This window comes from Salvelinus namaycush, chromosome 1 (assembly GCF_016432855.1).
Source record: "Salvelinus namaycush isolate Seneca chromosome 1, SaNama_1.0, whole genome shotgun sequence".
NCBI lineage: Eukaryota > Metazoa > Chordata > Actinopteri > Salmoniformes > Salmonidae > Salvelinus > Salvelinus namaycush.
Genome location: NC_052307.1, coordinates 64,629,313 through 64,642,295, shown reverse-complemented (window position 1 = coordinate 64,642,295; position 12,983 = coordinate 64,629,313).

Genomic DNA, 12,983 nt, shown 5'->3' with positions numbered 1-12,983 from the left:
TGACACGTACAGTGGCTTTCCTCTGTCTCACAGGACAGGTCCACTGGCTGCCTCATCAAGGCTGATTGCTGGAGACACTCCCTTCCCACCAGTCATTTCACCTGACGTGAAGCAGACCTGTCTCCTGTAGACCCGCACTATGAATCAGGAAGACTGACTGGCTGAACTCATCTCCCCTGGTGAAGCAGGAACCGCATGACTGAGGAAGGAGAAAAGGTCTCTGTGGAGAGTGGATATACCAAGGAGTCAAAATAAAACTACCTTGTTTAATGCTAACATAAACATCCCACTGGGCACACCAAGTCGTTTCAACATGGAAATTATGGTAATATTTGGTTGAGACGTTGATCAATGATATTTCAACCTTTATTTACCCACTCAAAAAGACAGGCAGAAGTTTCTTGAATTCCATATGTGTTATTACTATGCTTTCAACCATCTAAAGGCTTAACCAAATTCCAATGTTTAGTCAACCAAATTCCTGGTTTAGTTGTCATCTAAATGTCTTATCACTGCGCTATCAACCATTTTAAAAGCACAACAAAGTTCAAATGGAATACAATGGCAGATAAATTGTATTTATACAACTTAATGTGTTATCACTGTGCTTCAGCTAATAGCACAACCAAATTACCTGGATTGTAGTTGAGATTACATTAAAAGTACATATTGCAAGTGATCAATGCTTTTCAAGATTCTGCACAGATTATTAAAGCAATTGTGAAAATCTCCACAGACCTACGACCTTTGCGTGCTATCTTGAACATGCTCGCTTCTATGATGACATAAGAAGCCATTTATAGTTACAGTAGGCTAACCTCAAAATGTGGCCAGCGATATTGAATTGTGTTTTGTTGTCAACAAATTCCAGTTTGTCTACAAATGAATAATGTATGTGTTGGATTCATGTCTCCATCTCAACCAAGAATCAAAGTTAAAGAATAGGGCTCAATGTTAGGTATGCGTAACTGGCTGTAAGGGATTCAGGCGCAGGAGAGCAGAAGTTGGGTAGCCAAAGCAGCCTTTTATTTCGGTGAACAAAACACATGGCACTAAGAACACTAAACACAATATGGGTTGACATAACCCAGCGCAAACCAGTCTAGCGTGCACATACACGAAACAACAAACAATTCCACACACAGACATGGGGGGGGAACAGAGGGTTATATACACGTCTAATACTGAGGGAATTGAAACCAGGTGTGTAGGAAAACAAGACAAGACAAATAAAAAAATGAAAGGTGGATCAGCTATGGCTAGAAAACCGGTGATGTCGACCTCCGAACGCCGCCCGAACAAGGAGAGGAACCGACTTCAGCGGAAGTCGTGACAGTTGACTCGCGGCTCCAGCAGCGCGCCGACACCGGGCTCGGGGACGACCCGGAGGGCGAGGTGCAGGGCGGTCCGGACAGAGACGGTGGAACTCCCGCAGCATTGAAGGGTCAAACACGTCCTCCACAGGAACCCAGCATCTCTCCTCCTGACCGTACCCCTCCCACTCCATGAGGTATTGAAGGCCCTCCCGACGCCTCGATTCCAGTATGGAGCGAACGGTGTACGCCGGGGCCCCCTCTATGTCCAGAGGGGGTGGAGGAACCTCCCGCACCTCAGACTCCTGGAGCGGACCAGCCACCACCGGCCTGAGGAGAGACACATGGAACGAGGGGTTAATACGGTAATCGGGGGGGGAAAGCTGTAACCTGTAACACACCTCGTTCAGTCTTCTCAGGACTTTGAACGACCCCACAAACCGCAGACCCAGTTTCCGGCAGGGCAGGCGGAGGGGAAGGTTTCGGGTCGAGAGCCAGACCCGGTCCCCCGGTGCGAACACCGGGGCCTCACTGCGGTGACGGTCTGCGCTGGCTTTCTGGCACAGCACAGCGCGCTGAAGGTGAATATGGGCGGCGTCCCATGTCTCCTCCGCGCGCCGGAACCAGTCATCCACCGCAGGAGCTTCGGTCTGACTCTGATGCCAAGGAGCCAGAACCGGCTGGTAACCCAGTACGCACTGGAAGGGGGAGAGGTTAGTGGAGGAGTGGCGAAGCGAGTTATGGGCAATCTCTGCCCAGGGCACGAACGCCGCCCACTCCCCTGGCCGGTCCTGGCAATAAGACCGCAGAAACCTACCCACATCCTTGTTAACTCTCTCCAACTGCCCTTACTTTCAGGGTGAAAACCCGAGGTAAGGCTGATCGAGACACCCAGACGTTCCATGAACACCCTCCAGACCCTCGAAGTGAACTGGGGACCCCGATCAGACACTACATCCTCAGGCACCCCATAGTGCCGGAAGACGTGCCTAAATAAGGCCTCTGCAGTCTGTAGGGCTGTAGGGAGACCGGGCAGAGGAAGGAGACGGCAGGACTTAGAGAAACGATTCACAACAACCAGGATTATGGTGTTTTCCTGTGATGGGGGGAGATCGGTCAGGAAATCGATCGACAGGTGCGACCATGGCCGTTGTGGAAAGGGGTAAAGGGTGTAACTTACCTCTGGGCAGGTGCCTAGGAGCCTTAAACGCGCTCACACCGAGCAAGAGGAAACATAAACCCTCACGTCCTTAGCCAAAGTGGGCCACCAGTACTTCCCACTCAGACAGCGCACCGTCCGACCGATGCCTGGATGACTAGACGAAGGTGACGTGTGGGCCCAATAGATCAGCCGGTCACGGACAGCAGACAGAATGTACAGACGCCTAGCGGGACACTGGAGGGGAGCGGGCTCTACACGTAACGCCTGGTCAATGTCCGCGTCCAGCTCCCACACTACCGGTACCACCAGGCAGGAGGCCAGGAGTATGGGGGTGGGATCCATGGGCTGCTCCTCTGTGTCATACAGCCGGGACAGTTCGTCTGCCTTCACGTTCTGGGAACCTGGTCTGTACGAAAGGGTGAAAACAAAACGGGTGAAAAACATGGCCCACCTTGCCTGACGAGGATTCAGTCTCCTCGCCGCACGGATGTACTCCAGATTACGGTGGTCATTCTAGATGAGAAAAGAGTGTTGCGCCCCCTCAAGCCAATGTCTCCACACCTTCAGAGCTTTTACCACAGCCAGCACCTCCCAGTCCCCCACATCATAGATTCGCTCCGCCGTACTGAGCTTCCTCGAAAAGAAAGCGCAGGAGCGAAGCTTCAGGGGCGTGCCCGAGCGCTGTGATAGCACGGCTCCAACACCAGCCTCGGACGCGTCCACCTCCACTATGAATGCCAAAGAGGGGTCCGGATGCGCCAACACGGGAGCATCGGTAAACAAAGCTTTCAGACGACCAAAAGCTCTGTCCGCCTCCGCCTCCGCCGACCACCGCAAATGCACCGGCCCCCCCTTCAGCAGTGAGGTAATGGGAGCAGCCACCTGCCCAAAACCCCGGATAAACCTCCGGGAGTAATTGGCAATGCGGTCACACTCCATCACCACCCCAGATGTGGAAATGCGATACCCCAGGAAAGAGACGGCTTGTTTGGAGAACACACATTTCTCGGCCTTGACGTACAGGTCATGCTCCAACAGTCGCCCAAGTACCCTGCGCACCAGAGACACATGCACGGCGCGTGTGGCGAAATAGATCAGAATGTCATCGATGTAAACCACCACACCCTGCCCGCGCAGGTCCCTGAGAATCTCGCCTACAAAGGATTGGAAAACGGCTGGAGAATTTTTCAACCCATACCGCATGACGAGGTACTCATAATGGCCAGATGTGGTACTAAACGCGGTCTTCTACTCATCTCCCTCCCGGATACGCACCAAGTTATACGCGGTCCTGAGATCCAGTTTTGTGAAGAAGCGTGCTCCGTGAAATGACTCCACCACCGTGGCGATGAGAGGTAGCGGGTAACTGAACCCCGCTGTGATGGAATTTAGACCTCTATAGTCAATGCACGGAACCAGACCTCCCTCCTTCTTCTTCACAAAAAAGAAACTCGAGGAGGCGGGTGACGTGGAGGGCCGAATGTACCCCTGTCCCAGAGATTCGGTGACATATGTCTCCATAGCCACCGTCTCCTGCTGTGACAGGGGATACACGTGACTCCTGGGAAGTGCGGCGTTCACCTGGAGGTTTGTCGCACAATCGCCTCGTCGATGAGGTGGTAATTGGGTCGCCCTCTTTTTACAGAAAGCGATAGCCAAATCGGCATATTCGGGGGGAATGCGGACGGTGGAGACTTGGTCCGGACTCTCCACCGTCGTCGCACCGATGGAAACTCCCATACACCTACCTGAGCACTACTCTGACCACCCCTTAAGAGCCCCCTGTTTCCACAAAATGTTGGGATTGAGATAAGCCAACCAGGGAATCCCCAGCACCACTGGAAATGCAGGAGAATCAATGAGGAAGAGACTAATCCGCTCCTCATGACCCCCCTGCGTCACCATGTCCAGTGGAACCGTGGCCTCCCTGACCAGCCCTGACCCTAATGGTCGACTATCTAGGGCGTGCACGGGGAAGGGTTGGTCCATCTGAACCAAGGGAATCCCTAACTTAAGCGCGAACCTGCGATCCATAAAACTCCCCGCTGCGCCTGAATCTACTAGCGCCTTATGCTGGGAATGAAGGGAAAACGCAGGAAAGGAAATCAACACATACATATGACCAACAGGGAGCTCTAGGTGAGCCTGGTGCTGACTCATCTGAGGTGTCCGAGCAGTGCTCTGCCTGCTTTCTCGACTCCCAGACGAGTTCCTCCAGCACCGGTCAGCAGTGTGCCCTCTCCGACCACAACTGGTGCAGGAGGAGGTTCCTCCTCCGGTCGCCCTAGCTGCAGCACCCCCTAACTCCATGGGTGTCGGAGCGGGAGAGCTGGGGGGTGGAACGAACAGAACCCGATCTGGACGCCCGCGAGCAGCCAGCAAGTTGTCCAGCCTGATGGACATGTCTATCAGTTGGTCCAGAGTGAGGGTGGTGTCTCGACAAGCTAGCTTCCTGCGGACGTCCTCTCGCAGGCTGCACCTATAGTGGTCCATCAGGGGCCTGTCATTCCACCCCGCGCCGGCGGCCAGGGTCCGAAACTCCAGCGCGAAATCCTGTGCGCTCCTCGTTTCCTGCCTCAGATGAAACAGACGTTCACCCGCCGCTCTGCCCTCCGGTGGGTGGTCGAACACGGGTGAACTCTGGGTAATGGTCCCTCGCCGAGTCTGGACCCTCCCAGACCGCGTTGGCCCACTCCAGGGATTTGCCCGAAAGGCAGGAGACGAGGACGTTGACACTCTCCTCTCCCGAGGGAGTCGGGTGAACGGTCGCCAGGTAAAGCTCTAGCTGGAGCAGGAACCCCTTGCACCCGGCAGCCGTCCCATCGTACTCCTTCGGGAGCGCGAGCCGAATCCCGCTGGGGCCTGGACGCCGCCGGAGAAGGTGGTGGTGCAGGCTGGAGAGTGGCTGAAGATGAGGTAGAGAGGCCGCTCCTCTCCCATCTCTCCATTCTCGCCATCACTTGATCCATAGCCGTCCCCAGACGGTGTAGAATGGCTGCATGCTGGAGGACACGCTCCTCCATGGACGGGGAGGGCGCGTCCGCTCCTGCTGACTCCATGATTTTCGGGTGCGGGATTCTGTCAGATTCTCCCTAGGAGAGGTGGGTGTGGAGTCAGGCGCAGGAGAGTAAGAATTTCGAGAAGGCGTTTTATTACAAGTCCATCAACAGAACAGACACTGGACCACAACAGCAGCCACTAATAAACAGGAACGCAGTCCAGTAGAACACGGAGGAACACACTCCTCTGACTAAATTAACGTGCGGGAAAACAGTCCCGTGAAAACACTTGTTTAACAGAGCAAAACAAAACGCAACCCAAACCAACGACAGATATACAAACAATCCCGCACAAAACCTAGCGGGTAGGGCGAGATTAAATACCCCACTGATTAACCTAAACTAGACACAGGTGAACACAAGACAGACAAAACCAAACGAAAAAGAAAAGGGATCGGTGGCAGCTAGTAGACCGGCGACGACGACCGCCGAGCGCCGCCCGAACAGGGAGAGGAGCCACCTTCGGTGGAAGTCGTGACAGCACCTCCTTTACCGTGGTGGGAGTCGGCCAATTACACACGGCTGAAATGCGGTCACTCTCCATCTCCACCCCTGAGGTGGAAATGCGGTACCCTAGGAAGGAGATGGACTGTTGGAAGAACAGGCATTTCTCAGCCTTGACGTACAGGTCATGCTCCAACAGTCGACCAAGCACCCTGCGCACCAGGGACACATGCTCGGCGCGTGTAGCAGAGTATATCAGAATGTCATCAATATACACCACTACACCCTGCCCGTGCAGGTCCCTGAAAATCTCGTCTACAAAGGCTTGGAAGACTGATGGAGCATTCATCAACGCGTACGGCATGACGAGGTACTCATAATGCCCTGAGGTCATACTGAACGCCGTCTTCCACTCCTCTTCCTCCCGGATATGCACCAGGTTGTAAGCCCTCCTGAGATCTAGTTTGGTGAAGAAGCGCGTCCCGTGCATTGACTCGATCGCAGTGGCGATAAGAGGTAGCAGGTAACTGTACCAGTGATCTGATTTAGGCCTCGGTTGTCAATACACGGGCGCAGACCTCCCTCCTTCTTCTTCACAAAAAAGAAACTCAAGGAGGCGGGTGAAGTGGAGGACCGAATGTACCCCTGATGCAGGGATTCGGAGACATATGTTTCCATAACCGCCATCTCCACTGTGACAGGGGATACACGTGACTCCTGGGAACTGTTAATGACTTTGCAAATGCTATATAGGCCTAAATAGTATAAATGATGATATATGACTTATAGAGTATGGTTACATTTCATTTGCTCTGTTGAACCTACCCTTTGGAATTACTTTTATAGCAACAGTAAATATATTTAGTTAAGAGATCTCTCAATAATCATTCTCACGTTAGCAAATTGGTAGTAGCCAGTGACAAATATAAAAAATGGGTTGGTTAAAACCCTGGATGGGAGAACAAATTAATAGTTGTAGATAGATCAAATCTCCAGTTTGAGGTGCTGCCCAGCCAATTATTTAGTTTTTTATAGTGGATATAATGTTGAAGATCTGACATTGTTTCAAAGGTACAAATTAAACATATTTTATACCAGGTTTGTCTATATTGAAAATTGGTTGCAATGATGACATTAACCTGTGGTTGAAATTTCACCCTCAAAACAGCAGTTTACGTTGATTACTTTTTTCAAATCCAATGTATTTTCCACGTCACAATACATTGGCAAATTATGTTGAAACAACGTTGATTCAACCAGTTTGTACCAAGTGGGATAGCAGCGTGCACTTACACACCAACACACGCATGCACGTACACACACACACACAAACACACACACACACAAATATGGCATGCACGTACACCCAAATATGAGGCAATAGCGCCAGCGATGATGTCATTCCATATCTGTTAGGCCTTGGCTAGATGAGCTAATCTTCAGCTCCTTCATTCTGAAGCGATGTGGATCTCCCAATTTGCGAGGTATCGCTTCACATGGATGTGCTGATTCTCTATGTAATACTAAATCGCATTCTCAAAAAAACTCTAAATGAATTATTTGTCTTGCCTGTGAAAATACTTTAGCCCTGAGAGCAGCCCTTTGGCCCTCCACGTTTACACAACACCAAGAGTTGGTCTGGCCCAATTCATATAGAAATCATTTCATCAGAAAGAGACAAAAAAATATTTATTTATGACCCCAACAGCGAGACAGGAATAGGTTCAAGCCCTTTTCCATCTGTGCGCAATCCTAGCGTAATGCTATCATCACCTGTTTCCATGCTTCTTGCTCACATCTGGCTTGCATTAAAAAAAATCACACAAGGTGCATTTTTTTCTGCCCCTTTTTGTGTGCGCTTTAGCAGTTGGCTCATATTTCTAAAATAGGCTACAACAACAAATTAAGATCTGAGGCTTGGAGAAAAAAGCACTGATTTCAAACAGCAATTTGCTTTAAATTTCAGAACCAGACTCTCCAGGGGGTTCGATATACTAGACACAGGAGTTTAAGAGACCTCACTAAGGTTTATTGCTGTGTGGACTGGAGCCTGGATGCTAAGATAATGGGGTTTTTAATTTATCAAGCTGGCACAGAATGGGTACAATTTTGTCATAGTTAAATCCATTTGGCTTGTAAATAAACCAGAATTCCCTCTTATGTTTGAATAATTTGAAGGTAGTGCTTCCTCATAAATGATGGTAATATAGTAATTAATACCAATACAGGGTCCACATCACAGTAGGTAGACTGCCACTACTACTACAGTGCTTAAAATGAATTGTATATCACTTTTTACTCTTCCCCAGGTCAAATTGAAAGGTTGCAATGTATCAATAGATGTCCAGCCCTAAACACTTCCCCATGAGTACATTAGGAACTACCTGCACTTTATCATAGATACAGCACATGTTGTGTAAATATGATGTAAATATGTAAGTGTCATGTGAGTATGTGAGTATGTGAAAGAGATATTGGAGCTGCCTCTGTCATAATAATAGCAGGGATGTAGCCTATATATGTAGGCTGCCAATGTACAGTATGAGAACTCCTGCCCAATGAAATGTTTTTCCCTCGTCCATAACAGACTGGAATCTGTGTATCCGCTCTGCCTCTCCCATGGACACCAGCTGTGCAGCTGGTGCTTGCTGGGAACTGCAGTCAGCCTGCAGTTGTGAGGGATTTTTAACACAGTTCCCCCATGTGCATTTAAGGAAGCAGTAATGTCATGCAATTGGGGTCATATTATTATTGTGTGGATCCCGGAGTGATGTCAGAGGAAAGAGGAAACTAGCTAACTCCCAAACCAAGAGAGCAAAGGTTACAGTCAAACTGGCAGAGACCCAGATTGACTTAAATACTTTCCTTTCTCTCTTCCCCCTTTCTTTCCTTAAAAAAGTAAGATGTCCCGGTTTGCTTCCTTTGGCATATCTGATTATGAGCTGTAATTTATTATCATTGAGTAATTGTCGTCACTAGGGGGTTTGAGATAACAGCTTTTCAAAAAGGAACATCCTGTGAAAATGTCCTACATAAATGGAAGATTGTAGAGGGATGAAATGGAGACAAATGACTGAATGGATTAAATTAATTTAATTTATACCTTAACGTTGGCCTTTCATCATCTCTAATGAAAAATCAACACTTTTCTAGTCTATCAAAGGGAAGATCATTTGAGTGTTCCAGATACAGTTGAAGTCGGAAGTTTACATACACTTAGGTTGGAGTCATTAAAACTCATTTTTCAACCACTCCACAAATGTCTTGTTAACAAACTACAGTTTTGGCAAGTCGGTTAGGCCTACCTTCAAAATCAGTGCCTCTTTGCTTGACATCATGGGAAAATCAAAAGAAATCAGCCAAGACCTCAGAAAAAGAATTGTAGACCTCCACAAGTCTGGTTCATCCTTGGGAGCAATTTCCAAACGCTTGAAGGTACCACATTCATCTGTACAAACAATAGTACGCTAGTATAAACACCATGGGAGCACGCAGCCGTCATACCGCTCAGGAAGGAGACGCGTTCTGTCTCATAGAGATGAATGTACTTTGGTGCGAAAAGTCCAAATCAATCCCAGAACAATAGCAAAGGACCTTGTGAAGATGCTGGAGGAAACAGGTACAAAAGTATCTATATCCACAGTAAAACGATTCCTATATCAACATAACCTGAAAGGCCGCTCAACAAGGAAGAAGCCGCTGCTCCAAAACCGCCATAAAAAAGGCAGACTACGGTTTGCAACTGCACATGGGGACAAAGATCATACTTTTTGGAGAAATGTCCTCTGGTCTGATGAAACAAAAATAGAACTGTTTGGCCATAATGACCATCGTTATGTTTGGAGGAAAAAGGGGGAGGCTTGCAAGCCGAAGAACACCATCCCAACCTTGAAGCATGGGGGTTGCAGCATCATGTTGTGGGGGTGGTTTGCTGCAGGAGGGACTGGTGCACTTCACAAAATAGATGGTATCATGAGGCAGGAAAATGATGTGGATATATTGAAGCAACATCTCAAGACATCAGTCAGGAAGTTGAAGCTTGGCCGCAAATGCGTCTTCCAAATGGACAATGACACCAAGCATACTTCCAAAGTTGTGGAAAAATGGCTTAAGGACAACAAAGTCAAGGTATTGGAGTGGCCATCACAAAGCCCTAACCCCAATCCTATAGAAAATTTGTGGGCAGAACTGAAAAAGTGTGTGCGAGCAAGGAAACCTACAAACCTGATTCAGTTACACCAGCTCTGTCAGGAGGAATGGGCCAAAATTCACCCAACTTATTGTGGGAAGCTTGTGGAAGGCTACCCGAAACATTTGACCCAAGTTAAACAATGTAAAGGCAATGCTACCAAATACTAATTGAGTGTATGTAAACTTCTGACCCACTGTGAATGTGATGAAAGAAATAAAAGCTGAACTAAATCATTCTCTTTACTATTATTCTGACATTTCAAATTCTTAAAATAAAGTGGGGATCCTATCTGGCCTAAGAAAGGGAATTTTTGCGAGGATTAAATTTCAGGAATTGTGAAAAACTGAGTTTAAATGTATTTGGCTAAGGTGTATGTAAACTTCCGATTTCAACTGTATATACCAATATGAGTGTCCTGAAATGAAATACCAAAGCTGAGATGGTACGTTTGCCTATATCTTCGTTGTCTACAGTGCACATTTCCTTGTACTTGTAGGAGCAGTGATTTAAGTCTACTGTATGAGAACACTTTGATCTTACACTATGTACAAAACATTACAGCAGAAACATGAACCATGGAAGAGGATAGAATGTGCTCTTACAGTGTGTCAAATCAGCTAGTAAAATGGTCACATTTCAATCTAACCAAACTTTATCTCCACTCCTGTCCAGTGGCATGTCAATAGAATCCACAGATGAGGAATCAAAACCTCCGTTCCAGGTGCGCAATTCTGCCATGATTTACGGTTGCTTTGCTACCTGTCGTGGTCACTTAGATGAGAAAAGCAGCTGCGGTAGGGAAGCAGCTTACCAGTATTGGTATTAGGCAAACCGTTTATGTTGGAGGGAGTTGGAGAGCACAGACAGGTCTTGTGGTTTCTGCCAGCACAAGTTCAATCTATTATCTTTGGATTAACTAGGCTACCCTGTGAGCGTTTAGCCAAGAGGGAGACTTGATATTAATAAAGTGTGTGTAGACCTAGTTTACACCCTATCTCTGATCATTCTTCCCCTCTACTCAGGAACTAATTTGACCTAGGACAGCAGGTGAGAACAAGTATCTGCCCGGTAGAAACATAATTAGTGTTTCACCCCTCCAGGACTGTAATTGAATTGCCCTGCCCTATTTATTTGAGTGATGAAGTCAGCATTGGCACACCTGTATGATGAACCAGGGTCAGACCCCCATAACCAGCTGGATGAGACCGACCTGAGTTTGGGAAATCCTGTAACTGTTAGAAGTTAGAGCATCATGAAATTATGAAATATTTCATCAGTTTGTTCTGGAGTCATCATTATGGAAACTTTTTCAACAATTGACATGAGTCACCATATGCCTAATTATGTAATTACATATAATCTATCATATCATTGGCACAAGGTAATGCAGTTTCTTATGCCAAATAAAAAAAACACTTTATTGCAATTATTTAAAGGCCCAGTGCAATAAAAAAAATCTGTTTCTACTGTTTTATAACATATTGCACAACAGCTGATGAAACAACAGTAACACTGTAAACGTGTGGGAAAAAAATATTATTTCTTAATAGTTGCTGGTTGAAAATACAATCTACACAGGACCTTCTAATCAGCAGGTTTGCATGGGCGGGAGTTTCGGCTTTCCATGGTGACATCGGTTTATAGACCAATAAAAAATAGAGTTCTAAACCTTTCTCCCACCTTTCTCCCAAAACAGCTAGTTTTCATTTCCACCCTCCCCACTCAAACCACCCCCAGACAGTCTTAGCAAAAATCTTGCTCGAGAAATAGGTTTTTGCTAAAAAAAAAAAATTGGGACAATTTTAATGGAAATCTATTACAGTAAGGTACTTAATTCTTACCCAAAAATGATTTGATATTGATGTAAAAATGGCTGCATTGAGCCTTTAATGAGCATGATGGCCAATGACGAATGTACTCGTCAAATTACCAAATGCATAAAGAAAATGTAAACTGTTAGTAGAGATAGATATGTCATGGCCGATGTTGCATTTAATTGCTATGGTATTAGGCCAGGCCTGATCTGTATTGAGACCCAAGGAAGGCAGTGGTATTGAAATAGGTGTCTCCCCCTAGAGGGACAAAGTGGTAAAGTTTCTTCTGATCTCTGTCCATTAGTTGTTAACTTCTCTGTCCCATCACTATGGACAAGAAAGTGCTCGAGCTCAGGCATGGGTAAGGTCTCCTCTAAGCTTAATGAAGATAAATGACAACATTTAAGACTGCAATGTCACATTCTCATTTAGGTTCTTACGGCTTAAATGACACATTGCATTCGTCTCAGAATCTATTTGGCAAACCACGTAAATGATCCATAGATCATTTAAGTAATTTAATTCTTTGGAAAGTATGTCTCGTTGGTTGAATTTAAGAGTTTTCACAGCAATATTGAATCCTTCACCCTATTCAATATATGTTAAGGTTATATGCAAATGGTTTTCATAAATCAGTTTAAGGAGCAAAGGGTAATGGTTAGTGAATGATACTTATCAGACACCATAAGTGCTATTTCCAATAAATACATAGAGCGGTTCATTCATATGGGGATTCAGGTCCTGATGGATATAGGATCATCACCTTGGAGTGATTCCAAGACAGCGCTTAAATCAACCTGTACATTGTCTGTCCCATAAAGCCTTGACCAATCTTTGAGGATAACACTTCTTAATGGAAAATGTATTTTATGTTACATATTAGACTTCTGGTGTCACTGATTCATTCATCATGAAGATCTATTCTTGACAAGGTATCACAGTGCCGTCTCAGTTTTAAGCAAGCTTTTAGTACATGTTTTTTTTGTTGCTTTTACAAAT